The following is a 21,998-nucleotide window of genomic DNA, read 5'->3' on the forward strand; positions in this document are numbered from 1 at the left end:
ACACCATCTGGGCCACAGAGCTGCTAATCAAAACCTGTGCCCTGTCTCAAATTTCCCTTTAATGAATTGTTTTTAGGTTTATTTCCCTGCCTAAAAGCTGCGATGGGCGTGAAATAGATCGGACTAAATGACCTTTTCAATATTTTGAGTTCTGCTGTTAAAGAACTGCGCTTAGTGGATTGTATTTGGCATTAGACTTGCAGTATGCGAGGATTTAATCGCTAATCCGTGATGAATAGCTAACTGATTCAGGCTGCCATTTGTTTAAGCCGCACGCGAAGCCCGATATAGGATAATAAGACAACAAATTATTTGATATCTGCGTACATCTGACAATGACTAAATCCTCTTGTCTCAGCCAAGGGCCCATATGTCTGCCAGTATCTGCGCAGTTACTAGGAATATATAGGTTGGCATACAGACACATCATTCCATGTAAGTACCGCACGGGATCATCCTTCAGCGTCGCTCAGCAAATTCGCGACAAGCACATTAAGGAAACGAAACTTGTTAGATGTCGTCAGGATTATTATCGCGGGGAATACAGGAGAAGTGTTTTATGGCGCACTTAAGGGGCGATTTCAAATAATATGTGTGTTCTGCCGTCATAAAAAAGAAAGTATTAATAGAATTAAACGGGCTGTTTATACAGACACAGAGTGACATGTGCGGTCCGGGGTAGATACATAGCCGGTTGGAAAATATTAAATTACTTCTACAGCTTTGGCTGTGACTGGAAAAAGTACAGATATATTACTGGGATATTGATTTTTTTTTTGATTGTTTGGTCAGACGGTAGAGATCTCGGGTGAGATTGCTAAATATATATTTGTGGTTCTCGGCAGCGGAGGTTGCTTTTTTACAAAGTTGTAGCCTTATTTTATAGTGTATGTATATATATATATATATATATGTGTATATATATATATATATATATATGTGTATATATATATATATATATATATATATATATATATTTATATATTAAATAATATGGATAAAATAAATACAATAAAAAATATAAATAAACAAACAATAAAATAGATTAATAAACCCCCTGGGAGTAATACACGTGGTCCTTGGGTCTACACATATAATATCGACATGCATTGGGTTGACTGCTGAAGGTTCACATGAAATAGATCGACATGGTTGAAAGGTTGACACAAACATTAGGATGACAATGTTAGGTCGACAGTCAAAAGGTTGACATGGGTTTTTCACTTTTCTTGGAGCCGACATGTGCCAACAGGCAGTATTTCACACCCTACCATCCAATAGGGGGTGGTGGGAGAATGGAATAGCGCGCCGAGCACAGCGAGCCATGCGAGGGGATGCGGTACATGTTGACGGTGTCCATGTCGATCGATCATGTAGAAAATCCCATGTCGACCTTTTGACTGTCGACATAGCCATTGTCGACCTAATGTTTGCGTCGACCTTCAAACCATGTTGACTTATTTCATGTGTCAATCCTTCAGTGGGCAACCCAGTGCATGTCAACCTAATATTGGTCAAGACAATGACCCATAGATGTTATGGGTTTTATTTGTCCTCTGTTATCATTGAAATTCCTCAGTTTCTCGGCAACATTAAGGGTTAACTTTGAAGAAAGCAACAACATTGTAACAAGTAACGAAACAAGTTGCTACCGCATGAAAAACTTTCTATTACAGAAGGGCAGGGTATCTGGGTGATAGGTCAACAGTGTCAAGCCAATCATGATCGACGGGCACAATGCCACCGTGGAAAAAATGTCGACATGCACTTGTTTAATAGTGACAAAAGGTCAATACAAGCAATAGGTCGACATTGGCACTGGTCAACACACAAAAGGTAGACACAAGTAATAGGTCCAGGATAAAGTGAGGGTACAGGCTACAATAATTGGGGGTCCATGTTGACAGATGTCGATATGGACATAAAAAGTGAAAAACTCACGTCGACTTTTTCATGTTTCCATGTCGTCCTTTTGCTCCTGTCGAACTTTTGTCTATGTCGACATATTGCATGGGTTACAGGGTACAGTATGTGTGAGCTCAGATTACTGTCCTGTCACTTGCGATGTGCTGGCTCCAAAGTACATAAAGGAAGAGGGGGCCCTAGACTGCACACCCTGTAATGAGAGGCGCTACCTTGCTGAAATTTTTAGGTATATGCAAAACAGAGGGGGTTTGCAGGTGCACTATGCACTCATTACTGCTAACATATATTCCTTTAATAATTCATTTATGAGGTTGTTAGCATACATTTGGCCAAAGATATGTACCTGCTTACTGCGTTAAGGTCACCACTTTAGAGCAGGTCCATAGCACCTTGTTGACATTTTTTCAAATATGCCCTGCACCCCTGGCATAAACCCCACAGTGCTATGGACCTGCTCTAAAGAGGTGACCTTAACGCAGTAAGCAGGTACATATCTTTGGCCAAATGTATGCTAACAACCTCATAAATGAATTATTAAAGGAATATACTGTATGTTAGCAGTAATGAGTGCATAGTGCACCTGCAAACCCCCTCTGTTTTGCATAAGTACATGTCAGGCTGGGTACACAGCTAAACAACCAATCTGTATCATACTTGCCTACTTTTGAAAACTAGTTTCAGGGAGATTATAGTTGGTCGTAGAATTTTGCACAGCGTCCCATTAAGGGGGCATGTCATGCTCCACCCAAAGGGCGTGTCTAGTTCCATATATGGAGAGATTGTGATAAGAGATTGTGAACGTGGCACCTAGAAGCGTGGCTGTGTACTGCTACATCTGAGAGGGATCTTGTAAAATGATTTATATCCAAATGTAGACGAGCCCCAAAGCAGTTAGTAAGAGATACTATACTTGGTAAAGTGCTGGGAAATGGCGCTGATGATTCCATGTAAATGTATCTGTCTCTTATTCCTTTTTTCCCCAAAAATGTAACACTGTAATGTGGGCTAGGTGACATGAGGGAGATTGCTAGACTAATGAGGGAGAGAGGGAGATTGCTGCTATGTCAGGGAGTCTCCTGCAGAATGCAGGAGGGAAGGTAACTATGATGTAACAATGTAATGTGGGCTAGGTGATATGAGGGAGATTGCTGGACTAATGAGGGAGAGAGGGAGATTGCTGCTATATCAGGGAGTCTCCTGCAGAATGCAGGAGGGTAGGCAACTATGGTGTAACAGTGTAATGTGGGCTAGGTGACATGAGGGAGATTGCTAGACTGATGAGGGAGAGAGGGAGATTGCTGCTATGTCAGGGAGTCTCCTGCAGAATGCAGGAGGGGAGGTAACTATGGTGTAACAGTGTAATGTGGGCTAGGTGACATGTGGGAGATTGCTAGACTAATGAGGGAGAGAGGGAGATGGCTGCTATTTCAGGGAGTCTCCTGCAGAATGCAGGAGGGTAGGCAGCTATGATCTGTATGCTTGGCCAGACATCCCAAAATGTACATTTTAAATTTGCCCGCCCAGTTGTGAGGTCATTGAAGACGGTTCCTGCGGCCAGCATAACGGGTCGGTCATCTGTACTCACAGTCATATGTATCAATATATCTGCCTGATATATCGGCATTGGCGGCGCTGCAGGGCTGACCTGATAGGTCTATGAAAACAGCCATTCAAGAGGCATAACACATGCACACACGAGTCAATGTGATATACTGTAAGTACATACAAGCATTATACCGGGCTGTAACTAGGGTGGTGTGACATATACTAGAACACAGGGCACCACAAGGCAGGGGCACACTTACCTACCCTCCCGGAATGGCCAGGGGGGTCCCAAAAATTGCGGGAAGGGTGGGCAAGCCTCCCGCATTATTTAGCGGAGCCCCTGCACCCCCTCCCTCTGCTGGTCAAATACTGGCATCCGCAGCTCTTTGGGGAGGGGGCGGGGCTAAAATGACACAAATCATGTCATTTAGTACCACCCCCTACCCAATGAACCACCAATCACGGCATTTACAGGAATGAGTGCTCACTGCTCCCCCCCACACACACACACAGAGAAGCTGCAGTCTCCCAGCAGTGCCCCCTGCCCAAATACTCATTTTTTGGCAGGGGGCACCGTTCTGCAGCACCTGTCAATTTTCTGTTTTAACTTAATCTCACTTGCAACTTCCTCATCTGTACTCCCCAGTATCACCTATCCGCCCCCATCTCCCCCTCATATCCCTAAGCGCCTCCAGTCCCACACTGCTTGACAGTGTTTTGAAATGTGTGCCTGAAATAAAGGAGCAAGTCATCCACAGAGGATTCCCTCCAGACACCCACATGATGGCAGACAGGGCTTCTGTACAGTACATCAGATAGGGGTTACATATGCAATACAGAGCAGCGCATCATGATAAATAATGCCAAAGGTTTCCTTCCCCATTAATCCCTGCTATAAAGCCTTCCAATCAAAGCTTTTCTGCATAATTATTTCAGATCTTTTAAATTCAATTGATTCATGGCATTTATCGACGCGGTGTCCTACCCAAAGCATAGAAATGATATTCCAAGTAACACATGCATCATTTGCGTTGGGATCGTTTACATTACATGCATGGTTTGTTCCATTCTGGGGCTGACTTGTCGGGGTATGTTCTAAACTGGCGCTATAGGATCAATGGGGCAGATGTATTAAGTGTTAACGAGAGATAAATTCAGGTGTGATAAGGAGTGATAAACGTCCAGCCAATCACCTGCTAACTGCCATGTTACAGCCTGTGTTTGAAAAAGTCATTAAGGAGCTGATTGGCTGGACGTTTATATCTCTCCTTATCACCCTTGCATTTATCTCTCTAAGGGGGAGATTCTCTAAGCTAAAAATGCGGTAAAACCCCCGTTATCGGGGTTTTTACCGCATTTTGGGATGCTGTAAGCATCCCTCGCCGGGTTACCGCGGTGGGGGGCATCGCCAGAAAAATCTGGCGATGCCCCATAGAAGCCAATGGGCTTCTACCGCAACCCTCAGCCGACCCCCCGCCGCCCCGCATGGACCCCCGCCGCCCCCCATCGCCCCCTCCCCCATCACCTGTGTCCGGGCAGCACAGCGTAGTGCTGCCCGGACCTGTGACCTCCTCCCTGCACTGATCCTCTTCCGGGTGCAGGGAGGAGGCGAACCTGGTGCAGCAGCAGCGCCGGAGGTGTGAGGGAGGGGGGAGCCGCCGGGACCTGCTGGGACCCGGCAACTCTCACCGCAAAGGACAACTTTTAACGCAAGAGCTGTCCTTTGCTATAATTATCGCATATGTTAGAACATATGCGATAATTATAAATGCGATGGGCGGCGAAGGGGGGGGCGGAGATTCTTAGAGAATCTCCCCCTAAGGCTTAATACATCTGCCCAAGTGATCCTTATGGAGAATTCATGACTCATTTAGAAAATAACTCTGTATCCGTCATACACCGTCTGTGTGAGTGGACTGCGCAATATCCCCAAACTCACCTCCCTTCATTTTTGGAATGTGAATAATCCTGTATGCGAAATACAGGTGCAAATGTTGCGCTGTTTGTTTAAACATATGCCCAGGACAATTTGCAGAGTCCAACGCAACAAGAACCCCCGTGTTACTAGCATGGTGGAATCCTAATTGCCCTCAATGTACCGGGTTTACCCTTCAAATAAGACTTCTAGCACTCACTTCCATAACATTCTCTATAAACTCTAGATTGTGGATAAAACAGCGCAAAATGCATGATATTCAATAAATGACATTGCCACATGTTACATCTGCCCCCCTGCAGCGAAGCATGGTTTTGCTCATTTTGAGAAATCCCCCCACATCATAAGGACTCTCACCGGTGCCAGTCGCGCTTGGTGTATTACCAGCCAGTGAATGTGACAGCGGCAACCATATTAGCCAGGATGTCATTTCATTAAGAGCGCTGAATCTAATCCGCAGACATGTCCTACAAGGATTTCATAGCGCCGAGCTGTAAAACACAAACCAGAGATTGACCTCCACACCAACTTAATATATAACATTATTATGAGAACCGTCAATGGAAGAGCGGCTGGGCCAAGAGAAGGCGACACAAAATCCCTTTTACTCCCGCAGTAAATCATCGCTTCCTGACACTTCATTTACGGAGATACTCTTCTGTTAGGATTGCCAATCTATTCTGTTCTTTTTCCTGCCGCTCTGGGTTAAAACACTGACACGCAAAAACCAGATTAATCAACTTTTTTTTGTGTGTGTGTTCTCCTCTTATAATTATATTTTAGTTTATCTTATTTTTTTTAAAGAAACAGTTTTGAAAAATTACTCAATCCCAACAGTATTGGACCATTTCGTAACCGTTCTATACTGATTTTTTTTTTTTACCGGATTATACTGTGGGTCAGATGCACTAAGCTTCAAAAGTGATAAAATAGAGAGTGATAAACAGCCAGCCAATCAGCTGCTACCTGCCATATTACAGACTGTTTGAAAAATGTCAGGCAGGAGCTGATTGGCTGGTTGTTTATCACTCTCCAGTTTTACTAGACTTCATCATGACAGTTGATTGGCAGGCTCGATATGAATATATATATATATATATATATATATATATATATATATATATATATATATATGCAAACTACTCCTCACTTCTACAAGGTTAAGCACTGCCACTGACAGACAAAATGACTCATTTGTGTGCTAGATTAACAGAAAGTGAAAGCAATTGTTGCAGAGACATTGATTGGTTTCAAACTTGCTGGAGAGAGGGAGCTGTGAAGACAGAGATTGGAGGTAGGAGCAGATAGGGACTGGGAGTAGGATGGAGAGTTTGTGGACTAAAAACTGTCACAGATCAAAATGAAAGTACATTGAAGAAGCCGTCATTTTGACAGCATGTCACATGCCCACAAGCAAATCAGACGCACATGCGCAGTACACTGGCCAACTGCCTGAATATTACTGAGAACATACAAGTAGGACTGCCCCAGAAATTGGGCGGACCGGGATAGACAATTTAGGGCCCCTCCTGCCCGGGATGAATTTGGTGTTGCTAAATGACTGCAGCCAGGCAGAGACAGCACCGGTAGTATTTCACATATGGAGCTGGCTTCGAGCCAATCAGAGTTTTTGGACCAACAACCAATCAGGAGCCACCTCTTTGTAACGAGTCTGCGAGTTCTGACCGGCTCTGTGCCACCAAAATGCCACCAGTGCTGTCTCTGCTTGGCTGCCGCACAATATTCCAACTAGGGACGGCCATCATTGCCTTGCCATCAATTGCTGTCAGAGATGGCAATAGTGCAACTGGCCATGGATAGTGGCATACTATGCAATGGATGACATCGATGTTTTTATCCATCGATGGTCATCCATTTTCTTTGACTGGCCTGTGGGCCAATTAAAACATGGGGGTGGGGCTTCATGGATGTTGGGGATGAGCTATGCTCTATGTTGCAGCCCCTTTGGGGGTAAAAAAACGAATTGTTTATGCTTGACATCGATGAAGGGAACCATTTGAATCATGGATGGTCGATGGCCATCCCTAGCTCCTGCTGCAATCAGCTGATGGCACCGATTTACACTGTGGCCACTCAGACCCCCTTTTTTGTTTGGGATTGGGATGCCAGACCCCACAGTACCCCCCGGAGGGCAGGCCTGTATCCAAGACACTTGGTGTTATACAGTACGCAAAGCTAAGAATGAATAACATCATAGCATTCTGTATAGATCTAGGTGACAATCCAGAACAAACATGTAGGACTCTGTGATTTTACACTTTATTATTCTCTGCTTTATTTTATTTGCTTTAAATACTATCTGGCTTAAGCAGCGCAGCTGATGGAATGAAAAAATGAGACACGGCCTCTCCATATACAGTATATGAAGCATATTCCTATTCAATCACCAGTGTTTGATGTGTCTTGCACCTTAATGACTTTGTGTAAGTAAATACTGGCTACTGTGGAATCGGATGGTATTATCTGACAAATAGCTGCGTGCTGCCGTCTGTAGTACAGCGTGTGCGCACATCTCATTCCCAAAGAGCAAAGGGGGCTGACGTCGCCTCTTCATCGCTTAATCAAACGGCGCAGAGGAAATTACATTCTACCATATTATTCTATTCAAATTCTTATCAATATGAATAGCTCCCAGAATTAGACGTATGGAGATTAAGAGGTGTGGCCTATGATCGTGGCACTCCTACAAGGCCATGCCTCCCAGCTCTGTGACCTTCTGGCCACGCCCCCAGCCACCCTGGCACATGCACACAGCATCTATTCCCCACTGCCCTGCTGAGTAGACCAGGGACAGGCAGGTGGGAGAAAAGGTGGCGAACAGGGGGTGGCCGCCGGCCTACTTGTCTGTGGTCCCAGCACTCCTCCTGGCTCCTGCTAATGAAAAATAGCCCACACAAAATGTCCGCCCTCTTACAGCAGACACTTTTTGAGGAGGCTGTTAGGGGCAGCCATTTTGTGAGGGTCATTTTCATTAGCAGGAGCCAGCCAGGGGGAGGGACAGACCCGACAGTGGCAAGCAGCAGGGTAAGCCCCCCCGGGGAGGATCACAAACGACTTGGCACTTGATGTGCCATTTTTTACAGGCAAGAAATTGCATGCAATTCATTGCATGTAACTCCCGGGGAGCTGCAGGCGGAGGGCATGGGGATTAAACAAAAAACACAGAATGGGTGGCCGCTCTCCTGTCCGGCACTTCCCTGCTCTGCAGATAGGTGTGTGCCAGCAGTATGGCACAGCTGGCACACACCTACGGACCATAACAGATCCATAGCAGGATTACAGTGCCCTGAACACTCCCTAAATAATGAAGCACATTATTAGTGTGGGAAGGGCTATGTGTATTAGTTGTATACTGAGTTTTGAACATCTTTTATACTCCGAGTGAAGCCACGCCTCCTGTCACATTCCTGACGCACTCGTCCCTCTTACTTGCATTGTGGGAGGCAGATTGATGACTGATACAGACTGGGGATATCTTATCCTGCTTTCTCCAGTTGGCCACTTTTGGCTTTTGCATCCACCTCTGATTAAGCCAAGCGAGGGGATGTGTTAGCGTTGAAAATTGTTCTACAATGACAATTGTTTGGGAATAATCCTTGAATGTGGGATACACACACACACACCTGCTCACACACACACCTGTGCAAACACACATGAGCATGATTAAGGTACGTATGCCAAATGTGGAAGCACATAATCTACTGATAATGTATTCTGCCATCTGTTCTTCACAGGTTTATATTTTGTGCAGGATCGTTATTGAGGATTGCTGCATGAACAAGAACACCAATAATATCTTACGTTAAGGTCATACTCTCTGACCTTCTTGCTGCTTCCTCTGGGGAGGGAGCAGCCAGAATCAGGCCCCGCCCCCTCACTATACCAAACTGAGATTACTGGTATTGAAAAGCGGGGGCGTGGCTATCGGCTGCTTTTCACTTGGTAAGTGACCGATGCTGGGCTAGTACTATATGGCCCATTTTCACTGGATTTCGAACCATCGGGTCGATAAATCCTGCTAAAGAGTCATATCGTACGTCATTTACTTCCAAGATGGTCATGGCTGCAAGAAGAATACATCGCATTGGGCAATGAATGGCATCGCACACGATACATCATATGCAAAAGCACCGCATACAATTAATCATATGTAATCCTTGGCGTCACATGAATTTGCACGATTATCGATACACTGCGCATGTGTATGGCCCGTAGTACGCATGCGCGACGCCGTCCCGAGATAAAATCCTTATACCGTTTCTATTTGCACATCGTTCGCAATGTAACTGACAGGAATTTGCCGCCTGGGGGTGGTAACCTGCCATTTAGTGGGCGTGGCTAGGAAAATGCTGGGAGTGTCCAGGAAAACACAGGCCTGCCTGAGCGTTTTAGGGGAGGGTGTGTGACGTCAGCTCCAGCCCGCGTATGCCTTTATCCATCGCAGCCGCCGAGTAAGTCCGGGTTACGCGGCGGCTGCGATGCGTTGTGCCCAGTGTAATAATGATTCGACGGTGAGCCTTTGACATGGGTTTTGGACATATTTTGGACACGTCTGCACTGGCCGTTCAATTTCGTGGCCTGAATAGGACCCTATCTGGACATTAGCACCTCCTTTCACAATAAGGGTTAACGCCGGAGCTGCCGGCTGCTGAATTCAGTTGCCGTCTTGTTGCTAGGAGCACAGAAGCTCAATTTTTACCATGAAAGATAAGCGACGCGTTTTGTTTCTCCCTCCTGCGGTAAAGCACAATAAGCAACATGTCGTTCCCTCGTCCGCGCTTTTACAAGTTCCCTGAATCACTTTGACCTCTGTCACCTGCGCGCAGCCAGAGAATACTAAGAGATTCTGCAGGGCTTGATGTGCAAATGGCGACAGGGCAGGAGAGGAATCCAGGAACGCAGAGAGACCTCGGAGACGAGGCGCTCAATTACGGAGAGGAAGAGCAAGGAGCCGGGTTCTGCCTGTCATTTCCCAACTTTTGATGTTATCACTGACAAGATGTCAGCCTAGCGCCACTTACAATCATTATTCATGAGTCCCACAATGCACTTTGCAGAACTCCACTGTTCTCCCGGGATTATTAAACATTGTTCTTCTTTATCATTCCAGCAAACAAACACCAGCACGAAGAGGAATTGTTCCAAGGTGACACTCTGTATGGTAACTAGGTGTAAAGAGGACGGGGAATACGCTAATGCAAAAAAATTTGCTTTCATTCCTATACTAAGTCCCCTTCATGCAAGATGGACAGATACCAATAAACTGCCACTTTGCCTGAGCGGTTGTGACTGGCTCCTCCCACTTCCTTCCTGTATCAGCTCCGTTCATTTTATGTTCATTTATATTTATGAAATAAGAGATCTCGAAAGTGGCTAGGGATGGCCATCGTTGCCATCAATGGCAATATTGTAACTGGCCATCGATCGTGTCATACTATGCAATGGATGACCATCGATGTTTTTTACAAATCAATGGTCAACCATTTTCTTTGACTGATTGGCCTGTGGGCCAATCAAAACACAAGGCGGGGCTTCATGGGTGTCAGGGGTGGAGCTATGCTCGATCCCGGCCCTTTGGGGGAAAAGGGGAAAAAAAGAAAAATGGAACTAATTGTTTAAGCTTGACATCAATAGTGGGAAACCATCTGCTTCGATAGCAAAACTACAAAACTATTGTACATCGGCCACAAATCATCGATGGTCAATGGCTATCCTTATCACCAGCTGCCAGAGCCAGCATATATAAAATACGGGATTGGCCAGTATTCATCCTAGCCATTCAACATAACTGAGGCATGATGAGCACAGCACCTCATGCCTCATACGGTATGTCATTAGCTCCAAATGAATGGATTGGATGTCTGAAGCATGCATCGTAAGTGATTGCCACTTTGATAAAAAAAAAAAAAACACCCAAGTTCAGCCGGCATCCCACAGAGCCGCCGAACTTGGGCGTCAAACAATACATGAAAAGGTTGACGCAAGTTTTTTTTTAAGAATATTTTTATTTTTGTACTTTTTCATACTTTAAAAATCCATGTGGACTATGATTGTGGATAGCAAAGTGTTGCGGTTACTAATTGGGGGTCCAAGTGCTCCGGTGTCGACATTGACACAAAAAAAAAAAAATCCATGACGACTTTTCATGTGTCGAACATTTTTTCTTTGTCGACCTTTTTCCCAGTGTCTAACATGTGCATGTCGAACTTTGGTGTCGACCTAATATACCACACTACAATATACTGCATTCATTTTTCCATTGCCTGGTGACTGTAAAGTAATATATTGTACAACGCGTCCTTCAATTGTTTGTTAAACACAATAACTTTATCACTTCCTCCTGTGCTTTTCAGCCATGTCCTTACACAATAGCTGGCACAGTCACTATGGATAATAGCCCAAAATTGCTGTGCTTTTTTTAATAAATTGCTGAAAACAAATGTAAATACAATTAGGCCAATGAACAAATTTACTTTGTGTATTTTTGGCACTGGGGCACATATGCAAAATCTGTACTTATACGCTTGTTTTATGACAGGTCTTCATTGTCATAACCAAGGGCAGATCCTGGGGGTGTGCCCATCAGGGCAACTGTGGGGGTGTGGCCATCAGAGCAACTGTGGGGGTGTGGCCATCACAGTGTCCCAACCCCAAAACATCGTTCAGGTACAGGAAACTACTTATGCTCTGTGTAACTACCACCCAGAGGCTGCTGCAACTGACAAGTTAGAGGTGTCAAAAAGCCGAAGTCCTAATAAGCACCTATTCCCGACCCTATCACACAATGCCTGTACTCTGCAACATGAGCCTCAGACAGGGGCCTTTATTCAGATCTGATCGAAGTACAAATTTGGGTACTTATGTAATATCTGGGCTCCCGTTTTTCTTATGAGACCATGTCCCCTCGCGGGACTCGCTGCGCTCACCATGCTTCGGGCACGGTGGCTCGCTGCGCTCGCCACACTATATAAAATCAACTCCATGCGTAGTTGGATAGTAGGGGTATGAAAAAATGGGGTGCATTTAACATGGGAGCCCAGATAATACATAAGTACCCAAATTTGTTTGGAAAATGGGCAAAACCATGTGCACTGCAGGTGGGGCAGATGTAACATGTGCAGAGAGAGTTAGATTTGTTGGAGTTATTTTGTTTCTGTGCAGGGTAAATACTGGCTGCTTTATTATTACACTGCAATTTAGATTTCAGTTTCAACACACCCCACCCAAATCTAGCTCTCTCTGCACATGTTACATCTGCCCCACCTGCAGCTCACATGGTTTTGCCCATTTTCCAAACAAATTTGTACTACAATCAGATCTGAATAAGGGCCAGGATCTGTATTAGGGGGGTTATTCACAGTAGATCGTTGATGTGCGAATTCGCAATCCTGTCGATTACGGATCATATAGAGCACGCACGAGCCAAAATTGCGACAACAATAGCTTACTGTATGGATCAAATCGCAATCCCCCAGCGATTGTGGATGGATTTGCAGAGAACAGCAAATAGCGATGGATCCGCAATGCACTGGAGGATTTGCATGGGGTGGGGTTTTTTTTCTGTCTGGGTGGCGCTTTTCTACCCGCAGTCATCTGCAGATTTGCAGATGAGCGATCTGGTCTCAATCAGCCCCCTGCATAGTAAAGGTTATATGAGGACCTATCATCAGTAACCCAGAGGCAGACAACCACTTTCAGGAGCTGCGGTTGTATTTGAAATGGATTTGGAGGTTGCGGTTCTCCCTTGATAGAACAGACGAGCTCTGCTGTTGACTTGTACTATTAACGTTGTTTCTCAGACCATGATGAACAGGATTGCAGAGACCGTATTCCAACCCGCATGACCCGAAACACTGAGCTTGTGAAATCCCCAATCGCAACTTAGCCCTCACAATGCCTGGCATTTAGCGAGCAGCGGCTATTTATAGAAGAGCAGCAAAGTTTAAAGTTCTCTGGCATTTTCTGCTCCGCTGCTCAGCGGGCATCACAGAGAGCGCGCAGTGCTTGGGTAGACAGCTACCCCAGAGGTCAGATATGGTGGCAGATGGGCGACGCGGCAGACCAGATTACATTTGTGTAGAGATGATGCGCCATGTGCTAATGAAAGGGAGTCACTGTATAAATAGAAACAGACGACGACAAACACGCAACCATTGTTTTCCCAACCGGAATACTCATAAGAGATTATCGCAGGGTACGTTTTACTTGTTCGTGTTCCTGCGTTAATCCGTCTACTGACCTAGTCCGGCGGCCAGGCCCATCCCCCTACCTCCGCAGTTTGCATTTAATGATTAATGCTTTGAAACGGTAATAAAGATGTTTATTTTATTTATTATTTATTTATTCATTTATTTATTTTATTTTAGTTATTTAATTTATTTGTTATTTATTTTATTAATTGATTGATTGATTGATTTTGAACTGCAGTTAGAGATCTGTGGAATATTCGCCTCACCCATTGAGGGCTGGTGGTGGGCTCGGGTGGGTTTCCTCTGGGCACTCCGGTTTCCTCCCACAGTTCTAAAATATATACTGGTAGGTTCATTAAAGAGGTGGCACTAATTGATTTAAAAAAAAAAATCCCAGTTATTGGCAGCAGATAGTCCATTTATACCCCATAGGCCCTTATTCTGGTCCGTTCACAGCAGGGCTGCGTTCGCATTTCTGCGCACCCAGGACAGTGGGCGGGGGTGAAGAATTAGGATATGAGGATGCCCAGCGTTCTCATGCTGATGAGGCCATGACGTGCGCGCGCGGGGGATGGGGGGTGTCAGCTGACATCGCCGCCCATTCCTTCCCAGCGTACACGCATATGTAAGTTGAGAGTCACTTTTATATGTCGGCGACCATTGAAAGATGTGGGAGGTTCCCCCTGCAAGCAAGGCGGGGTTTGGTGGACTAACAAGGCTGCGAATCAACCAGAATAACCCCCATAGTGGCTGATAAACAAACAAATAAACAAACAATATACCATTAATTGATCACACAATAACACAACACTTGATGTTACGCCATACTTGCCGACTTTGGCATACTCCTTTACGGGAGCAGCCCAGAGAGGAGTGAAAGGGGGCGGGTAGAGGCTTCGTTTTGGGGGCGGGGCACGGGTGATGTCATCAAGCCCCGCCCCCATGACGGGCTGAAGCCTCAATTTGCGGATCCGTGGGTGGGGCTAAAAATGACGCAAAATGCCGCGAATTGCGTCATTTAGCCCCTCCCCGCGGACCCGCGAAAGTCATAGTTTTTAGACCGCGGGGAGAGGGGGAGCCGGGGCTGTAGGGAAATGCGGGAGACTTGCGGGACCCTCCCGGCCATTCCGGGAGGGTAGGCAAGTATGTGTTACACTGTATTTTATGAACTGGCAGATACGCATAAGAACGTGGGCACTAACTGGCAGCGGTGTAGCTAGGTGTCATGGTGCCCGGAGCAAGGCCATATTTCGCGCGCCCCCCCCCCCCCCCCCCGGGAATGAATTGGGGGCGTGGCTAACATGTGTTGGCATGTTACATTTGAAATATATAAGACGCTGTAACGGAATCTGCTGCGCTATATAAGACACTGTAAAGGAATCTGCTGCGCTATATAAGACACTGTAACGGAATCTGCTGCGCTATATAAGACACTGTAACGGAATCTGCTGCGCTATATTAGACGCTGTAACGGAATCTGCTGCGCTATATAAGACGCTGTAACGGAATCTACTGCGCTATATAAGACGCTGTAACGGAATCTGCTGCGCTATATAAAACACTGTAACGGAATCTGCTGCGCTATATAAGACGCTGTAACGGAATCTGCTGCGCTATATAAGATGCTGTAATGGAATCTACTGCGCTATATAAGACACTGTAACGGAATCAGCTGCGCTATATAAGACACTGTAACAGAATCTGCTGCGCTACATAAGATGCTGTAACGGAATCTGATGCGCTATATAAGACACTGTAACGGAATCTGCTGCGCTATATAAGACGCTGTAACGGAATCTGCTGCGCTATATAAGATGATGTAATGGAATCTACTGCGCTATATAAGACACTGTAACGGAATCAGCTGCGCTACATAAGATGCTGTAACGGAATCTGATGCGCTATATAAGACGCTGTAACGGAATCTGATGCGCTATATAAAACACTGTAACAGAATCTGCTGCGCTATATAACACGCTGTAACGGGACCTGCTGCGCTATTATTTCTAGTTATGCCACTGGGTGTGAATTGAGGGATACATTTGATATATTATTTAATTTCCTGCAGTGACAGAATGGGAATGAGCTGGGTTTTGGGTTACTCACACTGCTGTTGTGCCCCCCACTCCAGTGCACTGTAGCTTGGCTGTGAGTCTCCAATCAGGGAAAAGCTGCTGGTGTTGAGACTCAGTTCAATTCTAGAACAGTTTAAAACTGAATTTTTTCTCTGGTGTGCTTAGCTTCAACAGCCTCTCGTTTGATGTCCATGGCGGGTTGGTGATGTCACCACCTCCGCACACAGCGCTGGAGCCGGCGTCTGAGTAGCAGCAGAGAGAGATGAGGAGCGGGGTGTGCTGCTAGGTAACATCAGACGCCCGGCACAGTAGCCAGCCACAGCGCAGCCAGGATTCTGCATGGCTGACTGCTCGTGCGGCACTGTGTGTGACATCAGCACACAGCGCTGGAGCTGGCATCTGAGCAGCAGCAGTCAGCAGAGAAGAGATGAGGAGCATCCAGCGCAGCAGACAGACACACGACCCGGCTACAGTGGTGAGCTTGTTGGATTGGGGCACTAAGCCACCCATCAGCCGGGATGTTCCGCCACTGGCGTCACGGGTGGCATCAGAACACCTTCTAGAAGACTCAGGCAGGTGACTGTGAGGAGTCTGTAGAGCTTCGCTGCGCTGCCCGGAAGCCGGACCGAGCAGCAGCAGCAGCAAGGAGAGAGGACATAGGAGTGTCAGCCCGCCGCCCGGCCTCACCGTCTGTGACGCTTGGCGGCAGGGACCGGGCGAGCAGGGCAGGAGGCAGGCGCCGAGGGCAGCTGCCGGCGCACGCTGCCCGTTACTTGTGCACTGTGCAGGGATCATTTGCGGAGGGGGGGCGGGCCAGTGGCGCCATTTGACCAATCTGCGCCCGGAGCATGAGCTCCGGTGGCTCCGCCCTCCCTACGCCTCTGCTAACTGGTGCCTGAGCAGTAAATCCCTAATACTAAGTACAGTAGTCTGTGTGTTGTTATACAGAGGACAGATCTAGTTCTCTCTGCAGCGACACGGAACCCTCTCTCCGACAACATAGACTGTAAAACATGATTACGTAAAATAATCCTCTAAACCGCCAGAAGCCACGTCACTCACTGCGGAAGGCGGTTGTCGCGTGTCGACGTTGTGTGGAGTCGCCAGGCGATATCCCAGCGCGCCCGCGCCTCACATTAATGAGACAGAACAAGGATATTTATATTAAAGACTTTTCAAATAAAACCGGTACTGTAATTCATTACATTCAATCAGCGGTTTGCCGCTTCCACCTGCGTAGAACCTTATTCAATAAACGTTTGTACTTATTTCATTAAAACAAACCAGCAATAACATATTATGTCTGAAGGGTTACAATTATCCTTTTATTTGTATGGGATTATATTGCCGCGACCTTTTATTAGTCAGTAGGAGGTTTGCACAGAAATGATGGAGTGTTTCTTTCTATTAATAAAAAATGTAGAAAAACATAGAAATGATAGCGCTTATAAAATAAGTAATGACTCACGTGCCTGGGTTACACCAGGACAGAAGCATAGGAAGCTTTCAACTAGTATAATATAATTGAGTAGAAATATGTGACTTTATCTGTAAAATGGATGGGTTCTGTACATACTTACCAATTCTCCTGGAAGTTGCGGGAGACTCCCGATTATTCATGCAGTCCCCAGCACACCTAGAAGAGTAGATACTCCTCCCATATCCCACCCTGTAATTCTGGGAGCCACAGGTGGAGGGTGGAGGGGACAGGCCTAAAATTACACACATTGCCATGGACACCACCCCCAACATTCCCTGACGCTTCTCCCGTAGAGGAATATTAAGATGCAGGCAAGTACAATCTAAGTACAAAAATATTTAATTAAATATTAGGTTAAATAGGCCCCTTTACCTCTATCCAGTGTACTAAGCCTTGAAAAAAGATAAAGTGGACAGGATAAAATACCAGTCACACATCTAGACTTTTGTGTTAAACAGCCCTTCAAAATCGCACTTGTAAGTGCTGGGCACCTGTTCTTCTTAAAATGTGTCTTATTTGCAAAATAAGTGAATAAGACACACAAACAGCTTCTGCTGATTAAAATGTTATGAGGCGTGCCTACATTCTGTATGTGACTGTGGCTGTATCTGCTTAGAAAATTGTATTGGTTTCCAGGGAAACACTGTACTGTTTAATTTACAGTGCAGATCATTTTAATCAGCAGAAGATGCTTGTGAGTCTTGTTCGCTATGTTTCGCAAATAAGACATATTTGAATGTCAAAAGTTGCAAAAAAAAGATAAACGGATCCCGCTATTAAGGGCCGACAGACTGGATGATTTAAGAAAAGCTAATTGCCCCTGCAGGTTCACATTTTCTCTAATCTTAATGGCTTTTGCTGAAGTCTTTTAATACATTGAATGCGAATAGTTTTAATACATTTCTAGATGGGTCTTGCTGAAGCGAGGACAATCTACTCCATTCCGTGTGTCTGTAGGAGCCCACAGAGTAAGCTCCGCCCACATGACTCATTTGAAAATCGATTGCAAGGCAATCCGGATACTCGGTGAGGGCAGAACGGTCCCAGCTTTATACGTAAAAAATATGGGTGACATTAACTGCGGTAAACATGTTGATTTTAATCACAAGCCTTATTAGGAGCCACGTATGTGTTAGGGGGTAACATTTCAGCGAAAGTGACATGTGTGGCCCATGCGGCAATTTTCAGGCTGATAAAATTAACGGTTATGTTAAATAAACTCTGCAAAATGATGATGGGATTTACAAGATGAGAGCAGTGTCTGTTCCAAACCATTTCCCTACGTTGCGGAGAGCGGCGTGGTGTGATAGAAGATGTCGGACAAGCTGTCTGTGCTGATTGCCATTTACAACACATCTGGCAAGATGTGGAGAGACTGATTAAACTCATCAATACTTAGTGACAACCAAACCATAGGCTGACGGGCTCATTGTGGAGATTCGATCTAGAATTGCCATCTTATCCAAGCATAACTAGGGGAGCAGTCTATATGGCGCCCCCCGGTGCTGTATGTGAGTACTACACTATGTAGTTTTACATGCGTATGCATTTTTAAGGTTAAAAATATATGGAAATAAGTTTGTAGATTTGTATCTCTCCGATGGAAATAATGTAATATTGGTGATCAGGATATTAAACATACTAACCAATCAGCTTCTAGTTGCCGTGTTTTTTGAAAGATAACAGGAATTGATTGGTTGGTACTTTATCTTTCAGGGTCTCTGTGGTATATCTGTAATGGATGCCCACCTTGCAACCATGACAGACCCCGCTGGGGATTTACAGCAGGACCCCTCCCCTCTGCAGTTGTGGGCTGCAGGGCCACAACTGGGGTGGTGCGGACTGTGCCTTGCGCACATCACTGCAGATTATGTTCAATATTAAAGAACTTTACGAGCTCTGTTCTTCATTACATTTCAAAATTCTGACATACCCAGGCTTTAAACCCATAGCCTGTAGCATTGCAGTCAAGACACTCTATTCATTGAACTGAAAATAAAAAAAATAACTATTTAAAATTTACCTTGTACTTTGTGAAAAAATAAAGCATAGCAGCTAAGCAGATATATTTAGAGTGTGGCTGCACTGTATTGGATGTGTGGCTCCACACTACCTACATCTGCTTAATTACAATGCTGATTATGTTTTTACAAATTAAAAAATAAGTAGGGTGTTTGACTGAAATGCAAAACATTAGGAGTTTGAATCCTAAGTGTGGCAGTGTGTTGAAATTAATATCTATATTATCATGCCCCATACCCACAAGACCTTTTGTCCCTATGTGGAAACTAGAGGGGTGTCAATTCTCTATATGGCACAGGGCATAAAAAAAGTCTAGTTACGGCTCTGGTGGGCGGTACCATCATCCAGGTGATATCCTCAGAAAGATGGTGCCCTGGTCCATTTTACCACAAAGACTAAGCAACGGCACTCACACTCAAGTTTGACTCAGAATAAGTCGCAACACTTGCTACACACACAAGTGATGCCCTTTACCGCCCAACTGCCAGCCAGTAATGCCCATTTGACGAGAAGCTTTGAATTGTACGTAGATGCTCTGTGCTGCATAAGTCAGCTGCGGCACAAGCACGGTGTGATGAAACTCTAGAGGTGTAGCCGCATTTGTAATTTGCACCTACAATTATTAATTTTAAGATGAAACATGACTGGCAAACATCTGACCAGTCCTCCTCAAACCAAATCTGGTATCGGCTGAAGTTTAACCCATTCCAAAAATTTGAATCAATTCTTATTATATGTATATGAGTCCGTTAGACTTGTAGATATGTTTTCAAAAGATCAGGGGTGTATTTAATTTGTGACGATATTTCCTGGCTGGAAAAAATATGGGCACTCACCTATTCAATGTTGCCATTAACGACCGCATTGAAGGCAGTTCTGAGTTTTTTTAAAGTAGGATCTGTTTTGTCGGAAACGGATGCAGATTGTGGAATCCACGGCCGTTTTCTGCCAATCCGCTTACGTTTCCAACAATCGGAACATTGAATCCCGACTGTCGAGTTAGTGTCAGATTAGTCGAAAACGGCCGGGATTCTGACTGTTGGGACGTTCCGACAGTCGGAACCCCAGTGTTGAATATCCTCCAGGTGTTCGAAGTGGCCATTGGCTATAAAGCAGCAGCAAAGGACTGATTTAGCATTTATTACTATTGATATCAACCCACTGTCAACCAGTTTGAAAACCGGCGGTACAGAAAAATATGTTCCCTAATTTAATGTTCTGCAAACCACAGGATAAGATAATATAATACCCTGCAAATGATCACACTGTTAGAGGGGAAAGTCTGGGAAAGATGCTCTCTGAGAACTATTCAATTCCTGTCCTGAGAGGTGGTGCAGAGGTGCAGAGTGGTCGGCCTGTCCTGCGGAGTCTCGGATGTGTGCCTCATGTGCAGAGGTGCAGAGTGGTCGGGCTGTCCTGCGGAGTCTCGGATGTGTGCCTCATGTGCAGAGGTGCAGAGTGGTCAGGCTGTCCTGCTGAGTCTCGGATATGTGCCCCATGTGCAGAGGTGCAGTGTGGTCGGGCTGTCCTGCGGAGTCTCGGATGTGTGCCTCATGTGCAGAGGTGCAGAGTGGTCGGCCTGTCCTGCGGAGTCTCGGATGTGTGCCTCATGTGCAGAGGTGCTTGGTGGTCGGCCTGTCCTGCGGAGTCTCGGATGTGTGCCTCATGTGCAGAGGTGCAGAGTGGTCGGGCTGTCCTGCGGAGTCTCGGATGTGTGCCTCATGTGCAGAGGTGCAGAGTGGTCAGGCTGTCCTGCTGAGTCTCGGATATGTGCCCCATGTGCAGAGGTGCAGTGTGGTCGGGCTGTCCTGCGGAGTCTCGGATGTGTGCCTCATGTGCAGAGGTGCAGAGTGGTCAGGCTGTCCTGCTGAGTCCCGGATATGTGCCCCATGTGCAGAGGTGCACGGTGGTCGGCCTGTCCTGCGGAGTCTCGGATGTGTGCCTCATGTGCAGAGGTGCAGAGTGGTCGGGCTGTCCTGCGGAGTCTCGGATGTGTGCCTCATGTGCAGAGGTGCAGAGTGGTCAGGCTGTCCTGCTGAGTCTCGGATATGTGCCCCATGTGCAGAGGTGCAGTGTGGTCGGGCTGTCCTGCGGAGTCTCGGATGTGTGCCTCATGTGCAGAGGTGCAGAGTGGTCAGGCTGTCCTGCTGAGTCCCGGATATGTGCCCCATGTGCAGAGGTGCAGTGTTGTTGGGCTGTCCTGCGGAGTCTCGGATGTGTGCCTCATGTGCAGAGGTGCAGTGTGGTCGGGCTGTCCTGCGGAGTCTCGGATGTGTGCCCCGTGTGCAGAGGTGCAGTGTGGTCGGGCTGTCCTGCGGAGTCTCGGATGTGTGCCTCATGTGCAGAGGTGCAGTGTGGTCGGGCTGTCCTGTGGAGTCTCGGATGTGTGCTCCATGTGCAGAGGTGCAGTGTGGTGGGGCTGTCCAGCGGAGTCTTGGATGTGTGCCCCATGTGCAGAGGTGCACGGCCGTCGGGCTGTCCTGCGGAGTCTCGGATGTGTGCCTCATGTGCAGAGGTGCACGGCGGTCGGCCTGTCCTGCTGAGTCCCGGATATGTGCCCCATGTGCAGAGATGCAGTGTGGTCGGGCTTTCCTGCGGAGTCTCGGATGTGTGCCTCATGTGCAGAGGTGCACGGTGGTCGGACTGTCCTGCTGAGTCCCGGATATGTGCCCCATGCATACCTCCCAACATGACCCATGCCAGGAGGGACACAATGCTCTGTTTCTGGACTTTCCTCTTATTGTATGATTGCCATCACCTGTTTTTGAACAGGTTAACTAATAAGAAAGGTGTTTCACCACAGG

General features: G+C 46.3%; 1 protein-coding gene across 14 annotated transcripts in view; it reads right to left on the reverse strand.

The window, feature by feature from the left end:
• Positions 1-21,998, reverse strand: part of DAB1 (DAB adaptor protein 1) — a 587,491-nt gene that overhangs the window by 299,233 nt on the left and 266,260 nt on the right. Inside the window, exon 4 of one of the 14 annotated variants that reach the window (XM_083157601.1) lies at positions 5,765-5,898. The exons of the other annotated variants lie outside the window; for them this stretch is intronic. The gene's annotated coding sequence lies outside the window, so the exon portion shown is untranslated. The remainder of the gene's footprint in view (positions 1-5,764; positions 5,899-21,998) is intronic. 14 annotated transcript variants of the gene reach the window in all.

The sequence above is a fragment of the Crinia signifera genome, chromosome 8 (genome assembly GCF_055691185.1).
Source record: "Crinia signifera chromosome 8, ASM5569118v1, whole genome shotgun sequence".
Lineage (NCBI taxonomy): Eukaryota > Metazoa > Chordata > Amphibia > Anura > Myobatrachidae > Crinia > Crinia signifera.